The sequence below is a fragment of the Cavia porcellus genome, unplaced genomic scaffold (assembly GCF_034190915.1).
Source record: "Cavia porcellus strain 051 isolate PalLab524CR breed Dunkin Hartley unplaced genomic scaffold, mCavPor4.1 scaffold_1, whole genome shotgun sequence".
Lineage (NCBI taxonomy): Eukaryota > Metazoa > Chordata > Mammalia > Rodentia > Caviidae > Cavia > Cavia porcellus.
In genome coordinates, this window is record NW_026947484.1 from 85,473,746 (window position 1) to 85,500,481 (window position 26,736).

General features: G+C 33.7%; 1 protein-coding gene and 1 non-coding gene across 28 annotated transcripts in view; both read right to left on the reverse strand.

Annotated features, from left to right (window-relative positions):
- The window catches only part of Ptprd (protein tyrosine phosphatase receptor type D), a 2,079,748-nt gene that overhangs the window by 1,579,941 nt on the left and 473,071 nt on the right, over nt 1–26,736 (reverse strand). The window lies entirely within an intron of this gene.
- Nucleotides 8,451–8,639, reverse strand: LOC111757540 (U2 spliceosomal RNA). Its single transcript, XR_002791863.1, has one exon. It is a non-coding gene; the product is annotated as a U2 spliceosomal RNA (small nuclear RNA).

Sequence of the window (26,736 nt, forward strand, 5' to 3'; positions counted from 1 at the left end):
AGCCAGGTTAAGTTTTCTATGGCAGAGACTGGTTAATATTTATAGGAGCACCAATCTTTACTTTTTCGTAGCTCTGGTCTCTCAATAAGAGATTTGACTCAGTGGCTCTAGTCCCAAACTTTCTCATCACACCTTAAACACTTCTCAGAGATTCCTCCTACTGCCACTGATGTATCTAACGTTGCCAACGACGGCCATGGTGACAATTCTAACACTGACTGAGATCTATTTTGTCTTATTTCACAGTTGGTTTCATGAACTACTGTTATCATCTTATAGTTCCTCTCTTAACTTTCATGACACTAATTTTCTGTAGCTTTCTATGATCTTTCCTATTCTTTAATTGTCCACAGGTATTTCACAATGTTTTCTCAAGACACCAGGACTGTTCACTCTTTAACTCCTGTCATGATGGCTTCATTAGGAAGACTGCTTCAGTAAAACATATTGCTGATAAGTCCATGTATATAGGACATACTATTGAACATTTCTGCATAGATATCTGACAGATATCCCTGATTAATTTTGGGCATATGTTCAGTTAACTGTATTCCATTACTCCACTGTTCAATTCTCTGAGTTAGTAAACAACAACTGGAAATGTTCTTGGAGCATTTAATAGGTATGTGAGCATTTACACTGTACTCTGTGCATTAAGCATTCCTCTGTACCTGATGGTTTTAGTACATTAGTTACCCTAATTTTTTATAGAGAGATATTAATATTATTACTATTTTAAAAATGAAGAAACATACTAATAGTGGTATAATCACCTGCCCAGGTTCTTATAGTTAATAAATACTGCATCAGAACATAGTGTTTACAAAGTTTGCCATGAAACCTTGAAAGTATTTGCCCATTTGCACAAAACAGACACCTTAGAATTAATCTAGATTTTTATTCATCCTCAGAGAACTGTAGTTACTAACTTCTTAGATTATTGGTACAAAATATTTATTTACAAATTATATATTTATGCTTTAATTTATAAAAATTATATTTCCTCCCTTCCAACCTTATGACCACAACTTAACTCAGAGTTATTCTTCTTCAGATTATTTTAAAATTATGACCCTTACCCTTGTCTCTACAATAAAAATAAATTTTATCTCCTATCTTGACTCCAAAATCTTTATCCTTTTGTTATTTAACATTAGTCTATTGTTAATGAAGTACATCAGACATACAAGGTAAAACATGTATGGTTTCTCTTATTTGAGCAATTCAAAGTACAACTCAAGAGGAAAATAAAAGGTTGACAAAAAAAAAAAAAAAAAAAAAAAAAAGTAAAGAAAAGAAATAGACATAGATCCCAGAGATGCTTTGGAAATGAGAATAGGACCAAGAGACCAACAGTGGGGGAAGAGAGAAAAGGAGATCTAAATGGATTCATGATACATCACGTATATGTATCAACTACCCACCATGAATGTTATCATTATAGGTCACAACCATGAACTAAAAAATAATAGCAACAATAATGAAAGTAGGAAAAGAAGATCTAGAGAGAAGAGATGGAGAAATAGAGAATGAAAAGGAATAAAAAGAACCAAGATATGTTATGTATACGTAAATACTCCCCTATGATAAATGCTAATGTCATGCATTGTAAACATGTACTTATACAATTTTTTAAAAAAATTCTCTTGGTTATTATGAAAGAAGTTGATAGAACTGCCATCTTATTTTTAATTCCTACCTAAGAAAGTCATATATACAGATGTGTCAGTCACCAATTTCTTTCCATCTACGTAACTCAATTTCTTACGGATCAAAATTCTAGTCACCAAAAATATCTTTGAATTCTCAAAAAAAACTTGAAAACCTATTTAATAATTATTAAACTTGGCCAATATATGTTTGCTTTGACAACTCAAATTAATTTGTATCAGCAGAAAAGAAATACAAAAGGAGACTATGATTTCTTTCTCATTCAAATCATTCTATTATTCCCAGAGCCAATTATTTTCATGCTCTTCCAAAATAAAGTTATGAAAAAGAAGGGCCTGTCTGGTTTGAGTCTATCAGAAATTAAGGCTTATAAATCCCAAACATGTGTATAAATGAAAGTAGGAATGAAACATTTTGTTGCAAATATTTTTCAAGAAAATCACATTTATATAAGGTAGTATTATTGTTGTGAATCCAAATTTATTCTACTCTAATTCTGGTTGTTTGTTTTGTTTTGTCCGCTTTGGGTTCTGGGGATTGAACTCATGACCTCGCTGTTGCCAGGAATCTAATTCTAGTATTAATATAATTTCTGTACATACAGAACACTTCAGTTATGAGCTAGACTCCAGATTTTAAAAGTTATTTGTGTCTGTGTCCTGAGGCAAATCATTAAGTCTGGGTCTCAGTTTCCTTATTGAAAGAAAAAACAATAGCGAATTCAAAAAACTATGAGTTCTGAGATTTTTATCAGTTATCTTTCGCTAATTCAAGTTGACTTGTCAAATTGGATAAAATTATTTTTGTATCATCATATGAATCAGAGAGGGCAAAATATTAAGACAAAACCATTCTGCAAACCAAACTTATGTCTGTTTAGCAAACAAAGAATTTGAGATAACTGTGGTTTAAAATTTGAGGTTCACAATTTGAATTGCTCTACTTTCAAAGGAAGAAAAATCTAGAAGTTTTAACGTTATTTTCCTAATTTGCATTTAATTCAAGTGTAACACAATCAGAATTACAAAGGCATACTCATTGTTTTCAGAGAACATTGGAAAAGAGAAAAAATAACAGTAGCAACCTTAGTGTTTGGTAAAACTCTATGCAGAAAAATAAGACAGAGAAAGCAGCGAGATGAGCAGTTTTGCTTTTAATCAGCAGATATTAATGAAGCCACTGATGACCAGAGAACCTAAAACTCATCCCATTTCATTACAGACGATGTCACTGAATTAGGAATTCTTACACACATTGAATTAGGAATACCCACTGGTTGTAGCTATGAAGAATCAGCCAACCAGCCCTTTCAACAACTGGTCAAAGTACTTTAAATGCACAAATATGGAGTCCTAGCAGTAGATGTTCCTTTGTTCAAATCGCCTACTAAGCATTCCAGTTATTCAAGAAGCTAAATTACAACAATCTACTTTCCATTACCAAGTGTGTGGCATTTACTCACTATTTACTCACCTCTGTTTTTTCCAAAAGAAACATTAGAGGTTTTCTCAACAGACTGCCCAGGTCTGTTGGGAGAACCAATAGTTAGCAAGTAGAGATTACAGATTAGCTTCCGAGACAGTTATGAACCTCAGATAAGAAACCTTCATGGCTTAAACATACTTCTCTCCTCTTAGGGGAGATTTAAAAAAAATATATTTGAAAAATGAGGGGAAGAATAATCTAAGAAAGAACATGCTAAAAGGGTATTCAATGTCAAGTTAAATTGGGCTTTGATAAACCTTACTTTTAAAACTATTTAATCAAATTGAAATGTAATGTTCTTCCATCTCAGTTTCACACAAAGTGCAAATCTACACTATTTGAAAATTAGATAATTTGTTTGAAAGCTATTACTGTACAACTCCATCTTCTTGCAAACCAAATTTACTGTAATGTGGGTGAGACTGTTTTTCTTTAACAATTTCTATTTATTGTTTTGAAGAGTGACACATCTAAAAATGTTTTTCTCTTCCTTACAGTAAATATGCCAATGTTTCTGAAAATCAAGAATGCAAAAATATATAATTTTACATAAAAATCTCAGGCTGCCTGCAGAGCAAAAATACATTTAAGCAACTCACAAAACAAATTATGTAACTAGGGAAAGAAAACAGCTCTGACAAGTAACTACTGTAAATATTATATTTTTGGTTTTTTATGCTTTCACAAAAATATGTAGTTTAAAAATTTGTATTATATCTGGAGGCAATATGAAGTTATATGATATATAGACTATATCATTGAACACTCAGTGTTGAATGGCTAGAAATAAAATGAGTAGAAATGTGAAACTGAATTGAATTGAATTCTAGAAAATTCAGACATAAATGTACTGGGTTTCTACATATGATCTAAAGGGAATACTTTTATCATCATGTCAATAACCCACAATTTTTAGAGAGCAGAAATATTTATTGAGAGAAAGAAAGTTTCTGTCTGAGAGACAGACAGAAGGGGTCCCAAGTGGGATGCCCTTTTATTAAAAAAAATATTATTTATTTATTTAATACCAGGGATCAAACTCAGGACTTTGCACTTGCCCAACAGGAGCTAAATCTCCAGCCATATAATAATTCACATTTTAGATACCTAAAGTGAGTCTATGCTACAACATGAGTGTATTATATTTTTGACAAAATATTTTAAGTACTTGACTTGCCATGGTGTAAATTGAGAGGTGGAAAGTAACAAAATTCTTCTCTGACTTATTAATTTTGAGGTCCTACAGAATTCACTAAAATATTTAATAGGAGCAGAAAAATATAAAATAGCTCAACAATCTAGGTCTCCCTAAGATGAACATTCTGTTCGTTATTTCATTTTAGTAAAATTTTTCTTGTTTCTGTTTATAATGGTATTTGTTAAATGATTAAGCATTTTAATGAAATTTTATTACTTAGGACAATGAAAAGTTGTGTCTTAAAGCTAATGAAATTTAAATAAAATATCGAGTTAAGAACTAGGCTGTAACCCATTAGCAGCTGCCTTCCCTGAGAGTCCTAAATATAACATATGATCTCATCTACTCCTGGCAAAATTACATCCTTCTTAGAAGCACATCTTCAGTGACAGCATTTCTTGAATGTCTTTCTAGCTCAAGTAAAACAGGCTCTGCAGTACTGCACAAGCATCCTCAGAAGTATTGCTATTTAGAGGCAGAATGACAGTGAATAATGGTAAGAAATAGGGCACTGCCCCCGTGGGTACAGAGGAGCAGAGGTAGCAAAATACTTAAACTCTGACTGCTTTTCCCAGAGATTTAAACCCCAGCAAATAGGGCCCTGTAGGCATATAAAAGGAAAGTGCAAATTTAACCCCCTTTTCACCTGTTCAGCTGCCATGGAGGTCATTTCTCTACATGTTATTTAAAGCTTGTTCCATTTCTGCCCTACTATTATTCAGTTCTGAGGAATCAGCATAAAGAGGCATGGAGAGATAGAAGACTCGGAGATGAATCTTCAAAGTACATTAATCTATTCAATATAATCTGGTAAAGCATCACAGATTGCCAAGTTAGTTAAAGGTTGCTGTGCAGAGCTGCAAAAGAGGATGCTTTTGTCCAGATCATTTGCTGGGAACCAAGAATGTTACTAGACCTGCTCTGGGTGCAATTTTTCTCTCTGCATGTGGGCTGAGATCCTTATTAAGATCCTTAAGAAAAGTAATGGGCAGAACTATTAGCACAACTGCTGCTACATTAGTGTTGATGAAGTTCTTGTGGAACTGCTTTGTGAAGTAAAAATACAGAAAACCAAGAACCCCTGGAGTCCTCTGGCAGAGGAATAAGTTAAGGATTAGCAGGACCCACTATGCTTCCTGTACACATGCTGAATATGTAAGAAAACCCAGAGGAACTGAGCTTGGCACTAATGCTAAGGTACTCTGCTTCCTTCTCTACTCACCCTTTCTCAAGCAAACCTAAATGACAGATTTTTGTCCAGAACTTTAAACATGTCAATAATTTCCACAAACAGAAAACAAAATTTCTGAGAGATCATAGCTTCACCTATTAGTACTGTATTAATTTATTAGTGAAAAAGATTTTGAATCGCCATAATATGAATAGTTAAAGATTATAAGCTATCAAGAAAGAACGAATATGGAATTTGAACTGGGTATATCTAAATTCAAACCTCTGTACTAGCATAGATCAAATGAGGGAATTTATTGGATATTCTGAGTTTTAATTAAATTCTCATTTGCATAAACAGAGGATAGGCGAGCCAGTTAATCTCTAAGTTATAACTATTTATAAAAAATAATGCTATAGAAAATATTTTTGATTGTAGATTAAATAAACTGATTGGGTTTTGTAGTACTAAGAAAGGAACTCAGGCCTCCTGAATGCTAGACAAGTGCTCTACAATTAAGCCACAATCTTATATAATTTTAATTTTCAGTTTTGAGACAAGATCATACTAGATTTTCAAGGCTGGATTGTACTTGCAATGCTCTTGCATCACTATCCTAAGTAGCATCAAAGTATGCATTATTGCAGCTGGCTATAAATTGAGAAACTACCTCTCTGCTAGAGTTATGCATCAGATTGCTTCTATAACCTGCAATTTGTAGGTAAAACTAGAGCATAATATTTATATAACCAAATGATTGAAACCACTTGAGCTTAAATGTAACATATCCTTTTCTTTACTTGGGTAAGGATTATATTTGAGGAAGAACACTCCACAAAACCCTGTCTTTCAAAGTACTAATGAATTCACAAGAAGTGCTAAAATGTGAGAATCAACAACTGAGAAAATAGTAGAATCCTACAGTGTAATGAATTTTATCTTTATTAGTAAACCTGTATGACATTCGTGATTTAACTTCAGAGTATCTAGGACCCTTGTAAAGAGCAAAGTCTGTAGGATTTTTTGTGACCGACATGAGCCCTCTTTTCTAAGGTAGTTTATTGCTTACATCTGCAATTCACAGTAGTTTAAGAAAAAGATAGAGGAGGAAGAGGAGGAGAGGGAAAGAAAAAAAAAAAAGTAAGGTCAGTTCATTAGATATCAATTTTTCAAAAATAAACAAGAGAAAATATAGGAAGGTTTTTAAAGAGGTAACCTAGGTGAGGATGAAACCTGGTTCACTTCCTGCCTACATCTGCAAAATTCCAAAGGCTGTTTTGTCTTTAGTGAGGTAAGTCCTTAGTGCGATAAATGAGTGTGCACAGTGACCTATGGGCCACAACACATACTGTACTTGTGCAAATTAAAGGTGGCTGGCTTACCAGGCAATGTAACATTGTGAGGCCATTGTGTGTGTGGCCCATCCCTCACTATAACATCAATATGCATTGCATATTACTGTGCTATGTTATACAGGGACAAGATTTACAATTTTGACAGATACTTTAGCACTAACTTTCCTTCACAGAACAACCTTATTCTGAAAGACAAGTCAGTCTCAGTAAAGTCAGGCCATGTACCAGGGAAACACTTCTCTTGTCTGACCTCTGTTATCTGCTGTTCAAGACATCTATAATACACTGTAACTTTGATAGTATATAAAAGATACTTTGGCTGTGCTTTGGAGTATATTTTGGCAGAATAAATGAAAAAAAGTTTGAGAGTTTTGCCTTAATATTCTTGGTGACTGAGTAATAGAGGGCATAAAAATCTCAAACATTGAAGACATAAATTATGTCATAAAAATTTCCTTATACTACAGTTGGCCAAAGGTTCTTGTTCTAATTTATTGTGTTGTGTCTATATCCAAAGATAATATGTTTTAAGATTGAAAACTTTAAAAATACCATAAATACTGACTATGAATCCAGTTCTGAAATAATTGAATAATATTCTTTAATTTTACATTTTTATATTCCCAAACATTATTTAATTTAGTTAGATCATTATATTACACTTAATACGCAGATTAGGAAATTTAAATTCAGGGAGACTAGTTTGAAAGTATAGTAACTAACAGAGATGAGGATGTAAGTCAAATTGAAATTATTATAAAACATGGACCAATGAAAAATTTTCCAGTTATAGACCACATCTTTCATGTACGTGTAAATAGACATAATTTAAATTATGTTATCTTATTGTCCACTACTGTTATTGTTTCGGTCCTTTCCATATTCTATTTTCTTATTTCTTAGTATCCTGTTAATCATTTCAGTAGCAGTCAACTAATAATTACATTTTCAGAACCTCCTGCTTATTGGAAAACACGATGGCTATGATCTCTACTCTTGTACAGGGTATATCTAGTCAGTGAAAGATTTCATTATGTATATGGGGACAGAAAATGTTCAATGTTTAGAGACTATTGTAATAAACGGTGCTGGGAAAACTGGCTTCCCACATGCTGAAGACTAAAACTAGACCCATGTCTATCATCGTGCACTAAACTGAAAATTTATCAAAGATCAAAATATTAAAACAGAAACAATAAATCTACTGGCAGACAAACTAGGTAGATTTTTTTTTTTTTTTAGGACAGCAATACAAGAAAGCAAAGCAGTAAGCCCAAAGGAGAGTGAAACAAGTGAGGCTGTGAGGTCCTCATAAGGCAGGCATGCAAGGAGCAAATAAGGAGCAAAGAGACCAGGACGGGCAGCTGCAGAAGGCAGGCAGGCAGCAAAGCAAAGCAAGTTGAAAGCTGTGGAAAGTGAGGGGTGAGAAGTGGGTTGATCTGCTCTTGCAGGCAGGGCTCAACTGGTGTGCTCTAATACCACTCAGAAGTCCTTTTTTTTTGCACCACAGGGTGTTTCCCTGTGTGTGTGTGTGTGTGTGTGTGTGTGTGTGTGTGTGTGTGTGACTGTGTGTGCATGCACCATTCCTGAAGTATTGCAATACCCGATAGTTGCATGGATTGGACGGAGCAAGCTCCTCTTCCATCTCCCAGCTCCAAAAATCCATTTAATATATTGTCCTCGGATAAAGGACATATCAGATATTAAACTGACAAGAGCAGATACTACAGTTGATCTTATCCAAAGGATGAAAAGCATAGAAATCTTGAAAATATAGGGGTAGGCAGAGAGTTCATGAATAAAACCCAAACTGCATGCATAATGCTTTAAAGAATCAACCACTGGGGTCTCATTTTGTTAAAATGTTTTTGCACATCAAAACAAATCACAATGGAGTGAAAAGAAAATCCATGTAATGGGAAAAAAAAAAAATAGCCCTCTGTCTCTCAGATGAAGAACTTCTATTTAGAACATACAAAGAACTGGAAAAAAAAACAAAAACAAAAACAAAAACAAAACAAAACAAAACAACAACAACAAAAAAAACAAAACAAAAAAAAAACAGGCCCTCCCAAATTTAAAGATGCAGTTCAAAAATGGCTCCATTTGACCCAGCTATTCCTCTTCTTGGTATTTTTCTAGATTTTAAAGCATCATACCACAGTGATATATGTGTGCCCATGTTTATAGCAGCACAATTTATAATAGCTAAGTCTTGGAAACCCAAATGCTCATCAACCACAGTTGGATGAAAGTGATGTGGCATTTTTATACAATGGAGTACTACTCAACTATAAGGAAGGATAATCTCAAGGCTTTTATAGTTAAATGGATGTAATTTGAGACCATACTCATATGTGAAATAAATCTAACTCATATGTATATACATTGTATTGTCACCTTAGTGAAAGAAACTGAGAGTAAATAAGATCCTAAATGTATAACAGATAGAGTGAAAGGGGAAAAAATTGCTCAAAAGGAAAAACACAACTGGGATGGGAAAAGGGAGAAAAAAAAAGAAGCAAAAAAAAAAAAATATATATATATATATATATATAATATACACACACATACACACAGGAATACTAAGATAATTCTACTAATTTTTATTAGTTCATTGAAGAGTGGTCTTTGCTTATACTGTTTTATCAAGTTTTCATGCTTATATCTTGTAATGTGAGCACCTACTTCAAAGATAACAGTAAAAAATGCATTAGCTACTGTTAATTTCCTATTATCTTATTTTGAAATTACTGTTTTTAGCATTTTTTCTCACTAAAATAATTTAAAAATATAAGATAACATATTTAGAGGCTCAAATGAGGTCTGGCAATCATCTCTGAACTAATGTGTTTATTATTTTGTGTTATAATAAACAAATCAGAATATACCTGTGATTTTTTTGGCCCAAGTTTTGTACTTTCCTTTTGTTTGCCAAAGAATTTGTCCTGAAGTTTGTTTAAGAAGAGGAGTATTATATAGGGAAATATTTCAATAATTGAAAAACATTTTAAAGAGGGACAGGATGTTAAAATATCAGAACAAAACCATTTTAACTGAATATATACGAAGGCTTGGACAAGCAAGTTGGCATCCATAAAACATGGCTGCAATATTATCTGTGTTTGTCACAACTGTGAGTGAAAAATAGCTTTACTTTTAGAAAACTAGACATATTGTAACTTTAAGGCAAGGCACACAGATCTAATAAATATCTAATTTAACAGTGTACCTCTTAATGGCTTTTCATAGCATTTGTATGTATGTTTTCACCTATCATTCTGAGAATAATTTCTTTTTATTTTGCAATAAACAAAAAATAAAATAAATTTGGTTAATGTACTCTTAGGTTCTATATTACTAATTTCATTATAATTATTAGTTGTATATGTAACTCATTTAATGCAGTTTCACAGCTCACCCATACAGACTGCAACCTCAGATGATACATCTCTAATGAGACAAGCATTTGTTGCAATCGCATCACCACTAGTCTGTGCTCTTGTATAAGAAGTATTTATTTTCTTCACAGCAAAGGTAGCTCCATTTATGTAGACATTACAAATACATCATACTGCATGGTTTGATTTTCTATTTTATAATATACTATAGGAAAAGTCACTATTAGGAAAAATGTTAAAACAATATAAATCCAACAGCAGTTCCGTTCTTACCTAACTTCAGGAAAGATGACATCCTAATACAAAAAGATATCAAGTTATAAAATATGAAGTATATTAGGCTACAAAATAACACCTTATTTTAATGTGATATATAAAAACATTCTAGCAACTAGATTTTATGAATCTAATGAATTTGTTTGCATATATTAATATTAACCATCATTAAATGAGTTTTCTAGATGACCTAATTAGTTACTATAGATAAACATGCTAAAGTACATACATTTATGCTAATTTTATGTTAAATTCTATCTTGTACAATTTCTCCAATTACATATTAAAGTTTTCAATTTTTTTTCTAACTAAAGTATGATCATACCTTGGTTTTCAACTTCTGAGCTTAGAAAAGTTTCTCATACTTCACTGAAAAACTTGAGAAACTATTAACTTTTGCCATAACATTTAAAATTATTGCCAGATTTGAAAAATATGGACATTTTGAATTCAAGGCTATCTTGCAAAACTTTTGCCTTTACCAAATGCTGTTACCAAATTCTCAAGACTTACATCTCTGAGGAGAAGGAAGGCTGATGTCAAAATGAGAAATTATGTCAGAAGTTTCTTTGGATGACTCAGTGTTTCTCAGAAAGCAATGTTTGTCTACATCTATCTATATTATTTACTTGAAATTGTTATACTTTTTTGGAATTATTCAACATGAATCAGCTATCTAAAATGATATGATGTATAACTGAATTGAAGAATATCTAATATCTCCCAGTCAATTAAGATGAACAAGTATGTGCTTTTATTTTTGATAATATTATAGCAAATGCAAGTTAGTTTAGCTAAACGCCTACCTTATTCAAGAATAGAAACCCCACAAAAATGTGCTAGTCTCAAAACATCACTACACCTATCATATGAAAATTTGTTTTCAATTCAGTTAATACCAGTTATAGACATTTAAACAAGAACACTTTATAGATAATAAACAGATCAAGTAAACCTGAAATTTAGTAATTCAACATTCAATTTTATACAGATATTTTGTATTAGATATTACAAATACATCATATTGCATTTTTTCTATTTTATAATATGATATAGGGAAACTCACTGTTAGAAAAAAGTGTTAAAACAATATAAATCCAACTGTGCTGCTACTGAGACACCTTCTGCTCTGTTGTACATCAAAAAGTAATCATTAGATGGTGGCTCACATATAGTTTGAATGTCATCACCTGTAATGCAGGTAAGTGAAATGTATTATTCAGTAAATATTACAGTGTCTGAAGACTAAAATATGGTGGAGAAACACTCATCTAAATCTCTTTTGCAAATCTGTTAAACATTTGTGGCCCTGTGCTATTTCTAATTCCCTCTCTATGTCAGTTTCCTATCTACAAAATTAATCATAACAATATTACAGGGCTCTAAGAAAAACTGTGCACATATATGCTTATTGAAGTAAATATTTTAGGATAACTGAAATTTAATATACATGCATTTACTAATATATATATATATATATATATATATCAATATTATTAATTTTATTAGTCTAAATCCAAAATGTTTCATGAAACATGAGGTTCTATAAAAAACGGTCAAGGAACATGTCCTCCTTCTATTTGCAGCTTAGTGTCTCTGAATTTTGTTTCAACATTGCCCATATAGTTTACTTTGCTACAGGATAGTAGCTACCTTCCCCCAATTTTTTTTTTGGACTTTGCAAGTGTAAAAACATTAAAATTTTACTTTTTATGTCACATACTGTACTGTAGTTCATTTCTTGTTTGTTTGTTTCTTTTTTTTTGAACCAGAGATCAAACTTAAGATCTTACACTTACCAGGCAAGCACCCGAGATACTGAGCTAAATCCCTGGCGCTGTGTCACATGCTTTAAATCAGTAGGATAAAGTTGAATTTTATCCCTAGATAATTAATTTGTTCAGTTAGATCTAAATACTGAAGAATTATATGGAAATTTATTTAACTGTATTTAGATGTAGTGTATCACTAAAAGAAGATCATCTAATATTTTCTCAAAATATTTGCAAAGACGAGTAAATGAGCTGACATGGGTAGAAAGCTTCTCATAGGAATCTTAGCTGCTGCCAGCTCCCCACCTCAACCTAATGACCTTCGTATCACAGTTTCCAGCCAATCACCCCTCATTTCTAACTGCTGTGTTACAACCACGTGGACTTTGCAGCTTCACTAACCGCACATTAGCTGCCTCCAACTTCTGTGTTTGCCCTGTTTTTGAATCCAGTCATCTATTTTTCCTGCGAAAAACAAAAACATGAACGGTTTCCTAAGTGAGACTAATGTTTGCCACACTCTCGAGTTGTTTTCTGACAGCCAAGTCTGCTGCTTTTCGGACCTTCCTTTCTTTTACTGTGTTTCTGACATCAGCTCTCATTTCCTTTCTGCTCCTTGTTCTGACTTCCTGCTCTTTACTTCTTAAACTCTCACAATCTCTGTTTGGGCTTCTGATCAACAAGTCCCCAGGTTTGTGAAGTCTTTGGTAGCAAGGTCTTACTTACTGGGCCCTCATCTAGTTTACATTCATTGTTTCACAGTGGTCTTTGACTTTTGCTTACTCTCTGGAACCTGCTTCTCTCTTTGACCTGTTCTTCTGGCTTGACACTGCCTTGTGAATTATTCCTGATGTCTTCTTGTCTTCAAATTCACTGGTTTATTTTGACTTTCACTTTTATTGCATATCTTGAATCCAGAATCTTCTATTGAATGATTCGTACCATTTATACTTTAGCTTCACTAATACTACTTACAAACATCCTAGGAACTGATGGGAAAACAAAATTCACAGGTAGGTGTGATCTAGGACCACTGGCATTTACAAAGGCAAGCAGAGGAATTTCCAACATCTGTCTGTTTTCTGCTTACTTCTTTTAGCTCAAACGCTCCTTTTCACTGGAGGGAAAACTAGATTATCAATCACTACCTTCCTAAAACAAACCTTAGTTTTAGATGTTTCTTTATCTAACAAGCTAATAACTTCCAAATGTATCTGATTTATAAGAAACTCAAATTCAGTAAGCAAAAAGAGGAAAAAGTTGATAGTAGATGATTATTTAAAGGCAGAGTGCCTTGAGTCACACTTGGTTTGAGTAATTAGGGAGGAGTTCTGACAAAAAAGTTAGTTTAAGAGCTGAGAGTTGTCCTTGAACAGAGTAGGGATGAGTTTTGAAAAGATGGCTCAACTCTTTAACAACTAAGTGTCATCTACAAAGTGAGAAAATCAAAGAGTGAAGAGAAAGCAGTGGCATCAGTGGACAGCTGGAAGGGACACAGTTCTTACTTCTATGTGGTTTTGCAGGAAACAGAGGCAGGGCGTGTGGGTGATGGAAGGGATCCTTGCAGGCATAGTGCAGCCTCCTCATTTTCCCAGGATGTTTAGCATACGTCATTTTCATCCTGCCTCTGGCGAGTCCTTACTTAGAAACTTCGGCCCTGCATGCTCAATGCTTTCAGAAATAGTAGCTGCCTTAGAACATACTGAACTGGATTAAAAGGAGAAGCACTTTCCCTGGCAAAGGGGGCGGGGGCTTGTCTATGTATATAGAACACACTTTGCCATCTGTTCCCTTTTCCACTTTAAGTCAGGTTCTTCCCTTTTTTATATCGAGTGATGTAATGCTGCTAAAGATTTTGGGTCATTGTTAATAGACTTATGAGGAAAATCTTTTAAAAAGAAAGTCAAGTGACTTTCTGCTGTATGAAAAGTAATCAGAATTTTCCAGTGGTAATGCTCTACAGCTCTATATGGATTTTCCTCAGATTGTCTCGGGAAGAAAAATCAGCTTTATTTAAAATAGTTTTTAGAAATTATTTATAGTACTGCTAAAAATAAATATTCTATTAACAATTTACTGCTAGAGACGTGGAAAGGCATGTAAGCCAAGTATGCCAGTTTCCTGAAGGTAACAAAATGTTTACAACTAATAAAGTCTTTGAAGTGGAGCAGATAGTCATGGTGCATCTCATAGTAGTGTAACTTGTCTCAGAAGCCAGTACATTATTTTGGAACTTGCTGCAATCTGATTATTGCAATTAACAGATATGTTTTGTTTGTATATGGTTGTTTATTATTTCGTCAGAAGGGATGTTCTGTGAAGTCTTAAAAAAAAAAAAACCCAAACTTTTTATTTACTACTAGTACCAGAAATCATAGGTTCAAAAGAAATATCTGTTCAAGCAAAGGACCAATGGAATTTTGAGATATAACACAATGTCTTAACTGGCTCATGAGAGGGAGAATAAATCATAAAATAAGAAGCACAAATGCAGACTCTAGGTGATAGGATTTACTGGGCCACACTGAAAGACTGCTACAATGACCTTGAAATATTATGATTCTCTGCTGATAGAAAATCTGACCTTCCTTGGTACAATAACCTGAACACTTTTTGTATACGTATAAAATAAGTAAAATTGTATTTTCAGAGAATTGCTTTCTAATAAGCCAGGAATAAGAAAAATCATCATGGAACCCTCCCAAATGTACACTTTTGCCTTGTTTTATTTCATTGTGCCTTTTATTCTTAACTCTAAACTTCCTGGCTACTACTTTGAGAGTTGTAATTCTCCAAACATTTGTAGCCTGATAAAATTTTATATAACCTATGTATTAGAAATTTGACCTAAAAATGTCAAACAGTGACTAATTTTCCTCTTTCAAATTTAGAAAAATGGTATGTATATAATACTTATTTTATATAAATATGAAAACATATTATCCCATGCTATGTTAAGTATATGGTAGGCATAATAAAAGTCCATGTATTCCCACAGCAGATTTGACACCCACATGAATAAGAAAAGACTACAGAAGCCTCCAGATTCTGTATACCTAGTATATTATTTTATACAAAAGTGGAATGAAGTCATTTTTTATTTTTAAACATAGAGTTCATTTTGTATGTTACAAAATGAAAAGAAAAGCTTATTTATAATTTTAAAGAAAAGAGTTCTAGTTCATGAAATCATGGCCATGTTATATTTTGGTGATTACTGCTCACTGTTATTTCCCTTAAAGTATTAGAAATAGTAATAAAAAGCAATTCTTCTCCTACTGTAAGAACTCTCCCAAGCTGTACATTTTAATTCATCTTCTCTTGTTATTTGCCCTATTGTTTTTCTTGCTTTAATGTTAGTGACAATACAAATTCTCTTTGCCTGTTATAAGGTACAGTGTTTGCCTTTTCTCTATCATTCATCCTCTACTTCTCTAATCAAAAAAAAAACAAAATAATCTCTTCCTTAATATAATATATAGTTGTCTTAAAATTTTACATTGATACAAATATTAAAATCTTTTATTTTTAAAATATGTATATTAGTTAACAATATATCACAACAACTATATATTTTACCTAGCTAATAATTGAAGCTATTTCCTCTGACTTGTTTTCCATGAAAAGTACAATCTTATCTTCCAATAGCATTGTCTGTATGTCTCAGGGGTTGCTCCATTGGCTTTATAAATCAATATTCACTATTGATGGAATAAAGTGAAATGAAAGAAGGAAACTTTCTGTAAAGATGAGCTCATTCAGTGAAGTTAAAAAAGGCGCCTACTTAGTGGCAAACTCCCAAAAGAAGCACAGGAGGGAGATGTGTTAGGAGTTGGAACTGTGTCATTCTCCACCTTCAAATCATCTGTTCAACTGTAACTTGCAAAATACTGAAAACCTGCCTTTAAGGTAAAATCAGGCCAAGCTAGGCAAAAAAAGGAGAAGCTGACATTTAAGGAACACCTATCGTATTTCAGGTAGAGTGAAATCAGGTATTTTTCCCACATTATCTGACTTAATTCTCAAAACACATGAAGTTGTTATTATTATCTCATATTTTTAAACAGGTATAAAAACTAACACTAATGTCATATACCTAAAAAGATCCAGGCTCTAGGATAGACATTTCTCAAAGTTTATGCTTTTTTTCCACTGAAATATCACAGAGCTTTTTCTTACCACCTAACTTCTTCCTTTCATCCAAATCCATCATAAAGACACTGTCCAGTTATTATCCCTTCCTTTGTTCCTTTCTCTTTCTCTCTTTCCTTTTCCCCTTTCAGGAAATGAATTCAGGACTTCACTGTATCAGGCTAGTGCTGTGCCACCGAGCCTCATCCTTGACCCTCCTTCTCACTTTATGCATCTTCTGACCACCATCCCTTAAGTAAATATGTACTGAAAGTATGGTGCTAATTACCATGTTTTGCTTTGTATATTATATTTAAATAATACATATATTTATGTTCAATAACATAGTTTATACCAATGTAAAATATTTATAATGCAAACATAATTGAAAGCATATTCACATATAAACAATTTTTTTTCATGAGAGGAATATTTAAGACAAATTCTGTGTGGCCCCTAAAATGACAACATAGGCAATGTGAAACATGCAGCTATCTCAGGTATATGCCTAACAGGAATGATTAGTGTTAATGAATAGAGCTGAGCTGAACTTTAAACAGGCCACAAAACTTGAAAGCTGGGATTTAATGTTTTAGATGCACAGATAAGGATGCCTGCGGTACCCCACCACCCTATTCCTGCTGTCAGCTTCCCCCTGCCTCTTACTAGTCTATTATATTGCTAATCACAAGATTCTAGTGATTTTCACAAGACAAAGCCAAGGTACTTGGTCAGGTATTCAAATATTTCATGATGAATGTGATAAATTATAATAAAAGGGACACTATGGCCATGGTTATTTTGAGTAAATACTACAAACATACAGTATTTGCATACCCTATGTAGAAAATTAACTCTATCCAGAAACAATGACCTATTATATGACCAACAGACAAGTACTAGCAACTCTCTAGTTCATTGCTGTTTTTAAATACTATTTTTTGCTTCTTTTGTATGACCCATCTTGAGAGTCATACAAAATGACCCAACTGAAGAGTTGGGCGAAAAATACTGTGAGCTTTAGACATTTATGTTGGACATAGGACAAATTCCAAAAGCCTAAAAAATAACTTAAATTTGAATTGTCTTTTTTGAATTATATTTTCCAAAAGTACAATTTCATCTTTAACCTATTCCATTTTAAATTAGTAAAAAACATAAGAGAAAATTGCTAATAGCCAATGGCGATAAGCAATATTCAACAGATAAAGTGAAGAACTAAAAAGATGCTGTGTTTAACTAACACATTATGGATTATATTTGTAATATCTACAATTTGAAGAGACAAACTACATAGAGAAAAATATTATATTTGTCTTTATTCATGTGGATTAGGTGATCTAAAAGATAAGTAATGTTTATTTTTAATGATAGAATGTTAGGACATTTTTTGCCAGTAACCAAAATGAGCTTCATTTCCCTCCAGGCCTCTGACCCCTCTTTTCTAAGTGTTTTGATAACTCATTAGAAATTCTGTATTGGCCCATGTGAGATGTAAATCTGTAGCTCAGTGATGTCTTTCTGAAGGCCCTGGGCCATTCTTCCAAAACACAACACTAAGAACAGCCCTACCCTGTCTTCCTACCTCTGTGGAATTAGTAGATTTAACTTCAAATAAGTACCACTTAGCAAACACAGATTCATCATATGTACCAACCAAGCTCAGATGTCATCCTGTTTTAATATCCTCATGGCTTTTCTTTCAGTGAAGTTGACTGAAGTCTGTCTCCCTTATTGCAATAATCTTTAATAAATAAAGTCTTCCCCACTATTATGGACTGAATGTTTTGTCCCTTTAGAATCACATGTTGGAGCCCTAACACCCAGTTTGATAACAGCCGGAGATGGGACATTTAGAAGTAAGTAAATTTAGTGGTGATCATTGAGGGGTGGTTCACTGGAATAGGATTAGAGTCAGTACAAGAGAAGAGAGAACACTTCCTCTTCCATATGACTATACAACCTGAAGATGGATTTTCCTCTTCAGCAACTAAGTCTCCTGGTGCCTTGATGGGGACTTTCCTGCTTCCAGAACTATGAGCAACACATATGTGTTGTTCAAATCATCCAGCGCAGTGTACTTTCTCTATAGAAGCCAATGCTGAGACACTTGCCTGTCTTACTGTTTTGGTGCAATTTTTTTTTTTTGATGCCACCTTTATTAATGTGTTTATTAGCTTATTAAATATTAGAGATGTTTGTGAATATCCACAAGATTATTCCTTCAATACTTACTAATAATAAAAATTTTCCATATGCTTTCACTGAAATTTACTTCAACAAGTATGTTCTAAAGTGTAGAACATTATTTTTATCAAATGTAATGATAATAAATTGGGATGTAGAGACCAGAAGGACCTTGCCTGAGGTCACAGATCTACTGAGTGGTAAACTTAGAGTTTAAATTTAGAAGTCTGACTCCATAACCATCCTTATCAATCATTTTACTTTATTAACTGGCAGTGAACTCTGACAGTTTCTGAGATTTCATCCAACTGTCTTATGTCATGTGGTCAGTTTTGTCATGATTCATAGATCCCACAATAAAACTGAGGTATTTGCACATCATCATATGTACTTACATCTGGGGAAATAGTGTTTAACGGAACACACATATTCTATGCCACACTTTGTGAGAAGCACTTTTGCAAGGCTATATCCTGAAACTCCATATCTCTCTTAAAGCATCTCACTTGCTGAAGTTTGCAGGTGCATGAAACTTTAACAAAACACAACAACTACAAAAGACTAACCTTTTTATTAGTGCTTGGGAACAAAAAAAAAAAAAAAAAACTGTTGCACAAGGAATTACATAAGTCTTAGTCTTTTTATTTTCCCTTTAAGATTTTAAATCTATCTTCTTTTGGTAATCCTCAATTTTAAAGGATTTTGTTATAGATTAGTTCACATTTAATAAGAACTATTAATTACCAGAAGTACTATCAACTTTGAAAAAAAGCTCATAACCTAAAGGAAGCCTAATATCTTTCCCAAAGTAATTGTGATTCGGCAAAGTCCGGAGGAACATAATATTGATTCCTAAACACACAACTCTAGTGGGAATCTTTAAAAGGGATTTAATGAGCCACATTTTCCATGTGTACAGGCTATATCCTGGGAATAAATTAAACTCTTCTGCAAGTGGAATTAACTCTTTTAGGTCACTTCAGTATTATTTAATGTCCTGAAGACATGACTTACAAAAAAATTGTCTCAAACAGTTGAGAGTTGAAACTTTTCCAAGTATTCACTCTGCGATTATTGTTCAGGGTATTAACATGTGTAAAGTTGTGGTAAGTGAAGAATTTTAAGCATAAGAAGAAGTATGATATTTGTAAAATATGAGGCAATGAAGAAATAGAAAGTCCAAATTAGAAGACAAGAAATTATCTTCTTAGTCACAATTGTATATTTCGATAAATAACTTTTGATTCAACTCTTAATTTTTCTTGGATTCAGTTTCATTATTTCAGAACTGATCTTGTTAAGATTCTGGGTGGATTTACAATAATTATAAAGAATTTTCACATTTACATTAATATTAGTCATCTACTAATGTAATAAAGAACTATACATTTCTATATCAGTCTGAGTCCAGTTAGTAACAGAGAGGATATATAATGTAATTCCTTAAAAGATATGTAATGCATGAAGTAGTTACAAAAAGGCTAATATGGTAAAATCTCTACCATTAAATGGAACATTATCAAGAACTTTAAGGCTGCATTAGATCATTTGAACCAACATCAGTTGAAGTGAACTTCCAAATGTTTAGACCTCTCATTTTGTGGCCCTATGTAAATTATCAACCACAGAAATCTTCCCAAATGATGAAATTAAAAAAAAAAAAAAAAAAAAAAAAAAAAAAAAAAAAAACTTTATGTGTCCTACTTTTTTGGAAAAAGACCTCTGAGCTTAAAGGTCTACAGACTCTTAAGTAATGGCCAAGATTTGTCATGTGGTCAAGCAGTTGTGGACACAATTGGCAACACAAGATTTAGTAAAAGCACATTGACAAAAATTTAAAAGTGATCAGTGAAGTCTCAGATTTTGGTCTTATAAATTAGTGATCATCAGCAGAGTCATGCTATAGAACAGAACTTTTGTAATGGTGCCCAGCTTTTCCAGAGATAGAGGATACAGTGTATACTCTAACATCTTCTTAATTTCTTTCCTAAAAGAACACTGGAATTTTTAGGTATCGCCTATTACCAGTGAAGCACAGGTAATTTAGGATGATAATCTTTATGGCTTAGATCTAGAGTTCTCTTCAAGCCCTCATTGGCTCATAAGTGAGGCTTTTTGGAGCTGACTAGGTCTGTATGATACTGAATTTTAGTGTATGTGATACTAAATTAACCCACTGATTGGAAGTAGCACATTTCTGGGTGTGACTGAATAGATTTGCTGAAAACAAAAGCCCCACTCTAGTTATGGATGGTGCCAACCAAAAGGCTTGAAGTCTAGGTCGGATAAAATGGAAATGGGTATAAATAGATTTTTTTTTTACTTCTTTTGTTACATTGATTTCTAAGTTTTGTTTTTTTGTTTTTTTGTTTTTTTGGGTTTTTTTTTAATGCTGTTGTAAACTGTGTGTTTCCCTAACTATTCATCACAGTAGATGAGTGTCTTTGGAATCTGTTGAATTGGAGTGATCCTCCTCATTTATGGTATCAACAATAGTGCTCAAAAGGTTCCTTTTCCTCACATTTTCCACAATATAAGGTACTGGACTTTTTAAAATGTCCTATTGGATTGGTTGAAACCAATCTGTCCCCAGTATGTGAATCTGTATTTCCCTAATTCCAAGGCAAGGGGAAAGGATAATATTTATTCCTGGTGTCCTGTTCCATGATTAGTGTTTTATAACCTTGCTTCATTTTTACATTGCACTACAGTTGTACCTTAGTTCATGAATGCTTTTGTTTACCATTTGGCTTGCAAACAGGAGCTTTGGGCAACATTTTGTTTCTGTTTACATCCTCTACATTAGGTGACAGTCACAACCAGTCATCCTTCCTATGCAAACACAAACATGGCCATTTGTTTCTAAATTGTAGAAAAAGCTAAATTCTTGAACTGAGGTACCACTGTGTTTGTATTTGACTACATAAGAATATTCTTCATGTATGTTTGATATTAACTTGATATGTCACCTCAAAATGTAGGGTTTTGAAGTATCTATAAATAAAAAGAACAGTACCAGGAAAAAACAAACAAACAAACAAACACTGAGACTTGCTGCTCATTGCTCTGCCTCCTGCCTGTTCTGCCATGGATTATCTCTCCTGTGATACCCTCTGCCATGCTGCCCCACCTTGAAATCCGCTGACTTTGGACTGAAACCTGTATAAGCTGTAAACCAAAAATAAACCTTTCCTCCTTTAACTTTAGTGGTTGTGTATCTTGTCTCAGCAATGTGAAAACTAATTAAGACATTAATGGAACTCGAAAGGTAGCCCTGATGAGACAGATATTTATAGCAGTCTCTCCAACTGGTCTCCATTACCAAATAACGGTGTTTAAACTCAGGTTTTTATCAATCAGTATGTGGCATCATAAGCATTTGCTATTAGTCCAAAGGTAACAAATAACTGGTCAAAAAAAATCCTTTTCATTTTATATTTTACAATTTATTTCTTTTTGCTTTTCTGAGGACAAAAAAAACCCAATGACATTGAAACCATCTAATGACCTTGATGCAGACAGCCTTAAAATCAAAGCTATGATAAGAAAGAGGATAGAATCAGAAAAATTATAGGAAAGTGGCCAAAGAATTCTAATTGCAACATTTGTAGTTTCCAACTATATTAGTATCTTTAAAGTTGCTATGACAAAGTACCAAAAATTGATGGCTTAAAACAATAGACATTTGTTGTCTCACAATTCTGAAGACCAGAAGTTCAAAATTAAATCACTAATAGGGTAATACTTGCTCTGAAGACATGAAAAAATTCTGCTGTATGCCTGTTGTAGTCAGGAGTTGCAAGGTAAACAATAACATATAGGACATATAAGTTATAGTATTATAAATAATGGTCACCCAAGGAGTCAAATACAATGAAAGCACAGGAAATCTGTCCACACACTAAAAACCTAGAAAATCTAATTAAAGGCCTGGATCCCATGACAATATCCTGTATGTTCAAATGAAGATCTAGGGCTCATGACAATACCTCCCCTGAGTCCCATTGTGGGCCTATAGCCCAGGACAATATCTCATGCAAGTCTGTTTTATAGATCTGGGCTGGAATGGCTCTAAGGTCAGAAATGGAAGCTAGAAAGTCTTGCCAGTGAAATAAAAGATCTGTGCCAGTAGGTTGAGGGATCTGCACTGGAGCAAGGAAGCAATGCTCAAAGTAAGAACCAGAACTCGCCCAAAAAGTACCAAGACATCCTCAGTGAAAATGAGGTCTTGAGCTCCTCAGATGATGAGAACAGCTGAGTCATATCAGGAAGGCGGCATGTCAAGCTTCTTCTGGAAATTGATCAGCACACGATTTTCCCCTCCAGAACTAGCCAGCAATGCTCAACACAAGAACCAGAGCTCCCCCAAAGGGAATCACAGGGATTCTCAGTGACAACTAAGTTCCAGAGCCCCACTGTCAATTAGAATAACAAAGTTCACATCAGGAAAGAAGCTTGACAAGCTCCTCCAGGAGAACCCATAGCAACGGGAGAACCAACAGCACCAAACTACAATACTGCTCTTCATTTCTAAGTCTTCTTTTTTGCTATCAACAGTCCCCATCTACACTCAGAGCCACACCGATTCAATTCAGCTGGTGTTTAAATTCACATTACTTCTCATCCTAACACAATTCCTCTGTCTTAGTTGGTGGCAGTCTCAAGCATTCTTGGACAATCATTTCTTTTTTCCGTCTCTTCACATTTTCTGATTTTTGTCTATCTCTCATTCTCTGTCAAGTTTTCTTTTTTGTATAAGGACATCATTTACACTGGATTGTAGCCTGCACTCTAATCTCACTACCTTATTTTAACTTGATTCTCTCTGTAAGATGTTTTTCCAGAGCAAGTCACATTCTGAGGTACTACAGGTAAGAACTGCAACATGTCACTTTGAGAGAACATAATTCTACTTATAACAGCACCTTACTTTTGAATGTCCAGCTGTAAAATGAGCACATATCTTTATGTGTTATGCAAGTCTGGGTTTTAGTTGTATAAAGTCCGAAGTATTCTAAATAATTCAAAGACTATGCAACAAGTTAACTATGATTATTTTTCTAATAATAGTTCAATGCTCATTATTTAGCCACAGGGAATCAGACTAAAATTATGCCTTCCTATTAGAAAGTTAAATATTGTTGCAAATAATTATAGTTGTACTTGCTTGAATCTTATTTCATTCCAACCATTTTACCAAGATTTTGTACCACATTTTGGGGCATAGATGCAGCAACATATGGAATATTGTTAAACCAAATGTCAAGACAAATTTTCAGAAAATAATATGCGCCAGTACATACACCATAGCACCAATGTAAACACCATTATAGAAACATGAACTAAACAATGTTATGGAAGAATTAATGCTCATGCAAATAGCTCCCTAGACATTGGAATTGATCCTCATAAACTACATAATATCACTAAGATTATAAAGTGAGTGGAAAAATAGTTTAGGGATTTAATAAGTATGTCATTGCTCCATGACAGTGATCTAGGTATGAAACAAATATGGTGATAGAACATTCTATTTATGTTCACAGCTTTCAAGCCTGAATTTTCTAGTTGTTGTATATTGAATAATTTAGAATTTATTGGTTAAAAAAAATGAAAAGGAGAAGGAAAAACAACTAATGTAACAAAAAGAAACCTACATTTTAAATGCAAATTCACTCAGTGTCATTGTTCCATTCACAATGTTTCTCCCTTAAAATAGCACATCAACTTCATCTATTCAAAAATAACAGTTTTGGACTTCTACATTAATTAAATACAGGTAAAATTATATGTATTGTGAAAATCTTAGAGAAATACATACAATTTAAGTTTCCGTTTTGTCCACTAGAGTGCACCATTGTAATCTCACAAATATGATAGAAATCTGTTAAGATTTTTAATGTACCTTAAAGAGAAATATAGTGTTAAAAGCAAATTGCATTCCTTAATTGCCACCAACCTCTAAATACATGACAAATTGCATGCAAATTAGATTTAATTTGCTTTATGTTTTATAGGTTCACCAAAGGCTTCAAAAAGTATTTGAAACTTCTGTCTATATTTTTCCCATTATCAGCATAGCAGTGACAGATCCTGCTTGTCCCCCTACTTAAAAAAAAAAAAAAAAATGTAAGAAAACAATGTTCGGGCTGGGGATTTAGCTCAGCGGCATAAGCACCTGCCCTGGAAGCAGGCGGTCGTGAGTTCAACCTCCAGTACCGGATAAAAAGAAAAAAAAAAAAGAAGCACGAGAAAACAATGTTCACATCCTTAGGTCAGGTGTATGGTGTTCAACCAAGTATTACATTTTCCATTTGACTTATACGAGATCTTCACTCACTTAAAATTGTCTTTACTACTACCTTCCTTTCAGGCAATGAAAACACAAGTTGAATTCTACAGCCACAATAGGGAAAGATACTGTAGATCCTGCACAAGGAAAGCAGAAACAAGGAAAATACATGATTTATTACAATGAGCAATAATCATGGAAATTAGAATGAAAAGGCTCCATTATGCATTGTAGCTATAGCTCAGGGAAAACACAGTTGCCCCTATTTTTACTTCAGATTATGCTGCTTAGCATTTACACCATTCTTCCACCAACAGCTTTCTCCTGTTTCTCACATTGCATACATCCTGTAATTATCTGTGGTAGCATTTTCTTCATCCCAAATGAGATTGCTTTGTACGCTAAGTTCACACACAAGAGTAATTAAATACTTAATTAGTCTAAAGTGAATCATGTATTGTCTTTATAATACTTTCTTATCCCTTGTCATGTCACTTGATAGAAGCTGCCACTATAACTAATGCCCAAATCACGAGATTTAAGAGGCCAATTTATCCATCTAAAGGGAAAAATAAAATGACTAGATACACAGGGGGATATGAAAATAGAGGGCTCTTTACACAGAGAAAATAGTTTAGGGCTGCAGACTAGTTTTTAGAACGTGCATCTTCCCACTAATGTAAAATGAAGGTTTTAGGAAAGAATAATAAGCAATCTGGGTGACGATAATTTATACCAGTAGTTCTAGCACTATTGTCTCTGAACCTGCAACATTATCACTTGTAACTCATGAAGTAATTCCAGCCATGTTTGGTTGCACACACATATAGTCCCTAATTTGAAAGATTGAGACAGGAGGATCACAGGTTGGAGTCCAGTCTCCGCAAATTAGTGACTTAGATAGACCCTGTATGGAAATAACAAATTGCCAGTGATATAGCTCACTCCAAAGGCTCTGGGTTTAATCCCCAGTAAAACACACACACACACACACACACACACACACACACACACACGCGCACACACACACACACACACACACACGCGCACACACACACATGCACACACACACACACACACACACACACACACACACACACACACACACACATGCAAGCATACAGACACACAAACACATGACAAACTCTCAGGCTACTTCCAGGAATGTTAAATCAGAAACTGGAAGTAGAGCCAAATGACTTACCCACCCCGTTGATTAAATGCACCCTGCAACTTTAGCACCACTGAATATACCGTTAAAAGACTTTTACAAAAACATAAAATTATGGCTCTCATGCAACTATAAATAATATGTGTCAATGTATTTAACTCATTAAAAGGGCTGTGGCATGGTACCATAAACAGCTCAATGGAGAGTTCAGATAACTATATCTAGGTAATAAAAATGCTGGAGATGCATTTACAAAAGATGTAAGACTACTCTATCCACAGGGAAGTAATCAATTGCATTCCACAAAGCATAATCCATTTCCCTTTTTATGGATCGTTTGTAATATTGGTTTTACATACAGTTTTCTTTCCACTTCTAAAATAGCCATAGGCATTTAGGGAAAGGTACACTGCTGAGGACACTTAGTAATTCGCTCTCTTTTGCCCATTTCTAAATCTTTCATATTGTTTTGCCTGACAGTACACTCAAGTATGCTTCCCAAAAGCTAAGTATGGTTAAATATCTTTCCTCTTGGGATTTCTGAGTCATTCATTTTTGACATCCTCATTTTTAAGCCTAACCATGCCTCAGGCCTGTTTTTAGTTTACCCCTGTTAATCCTTTAAT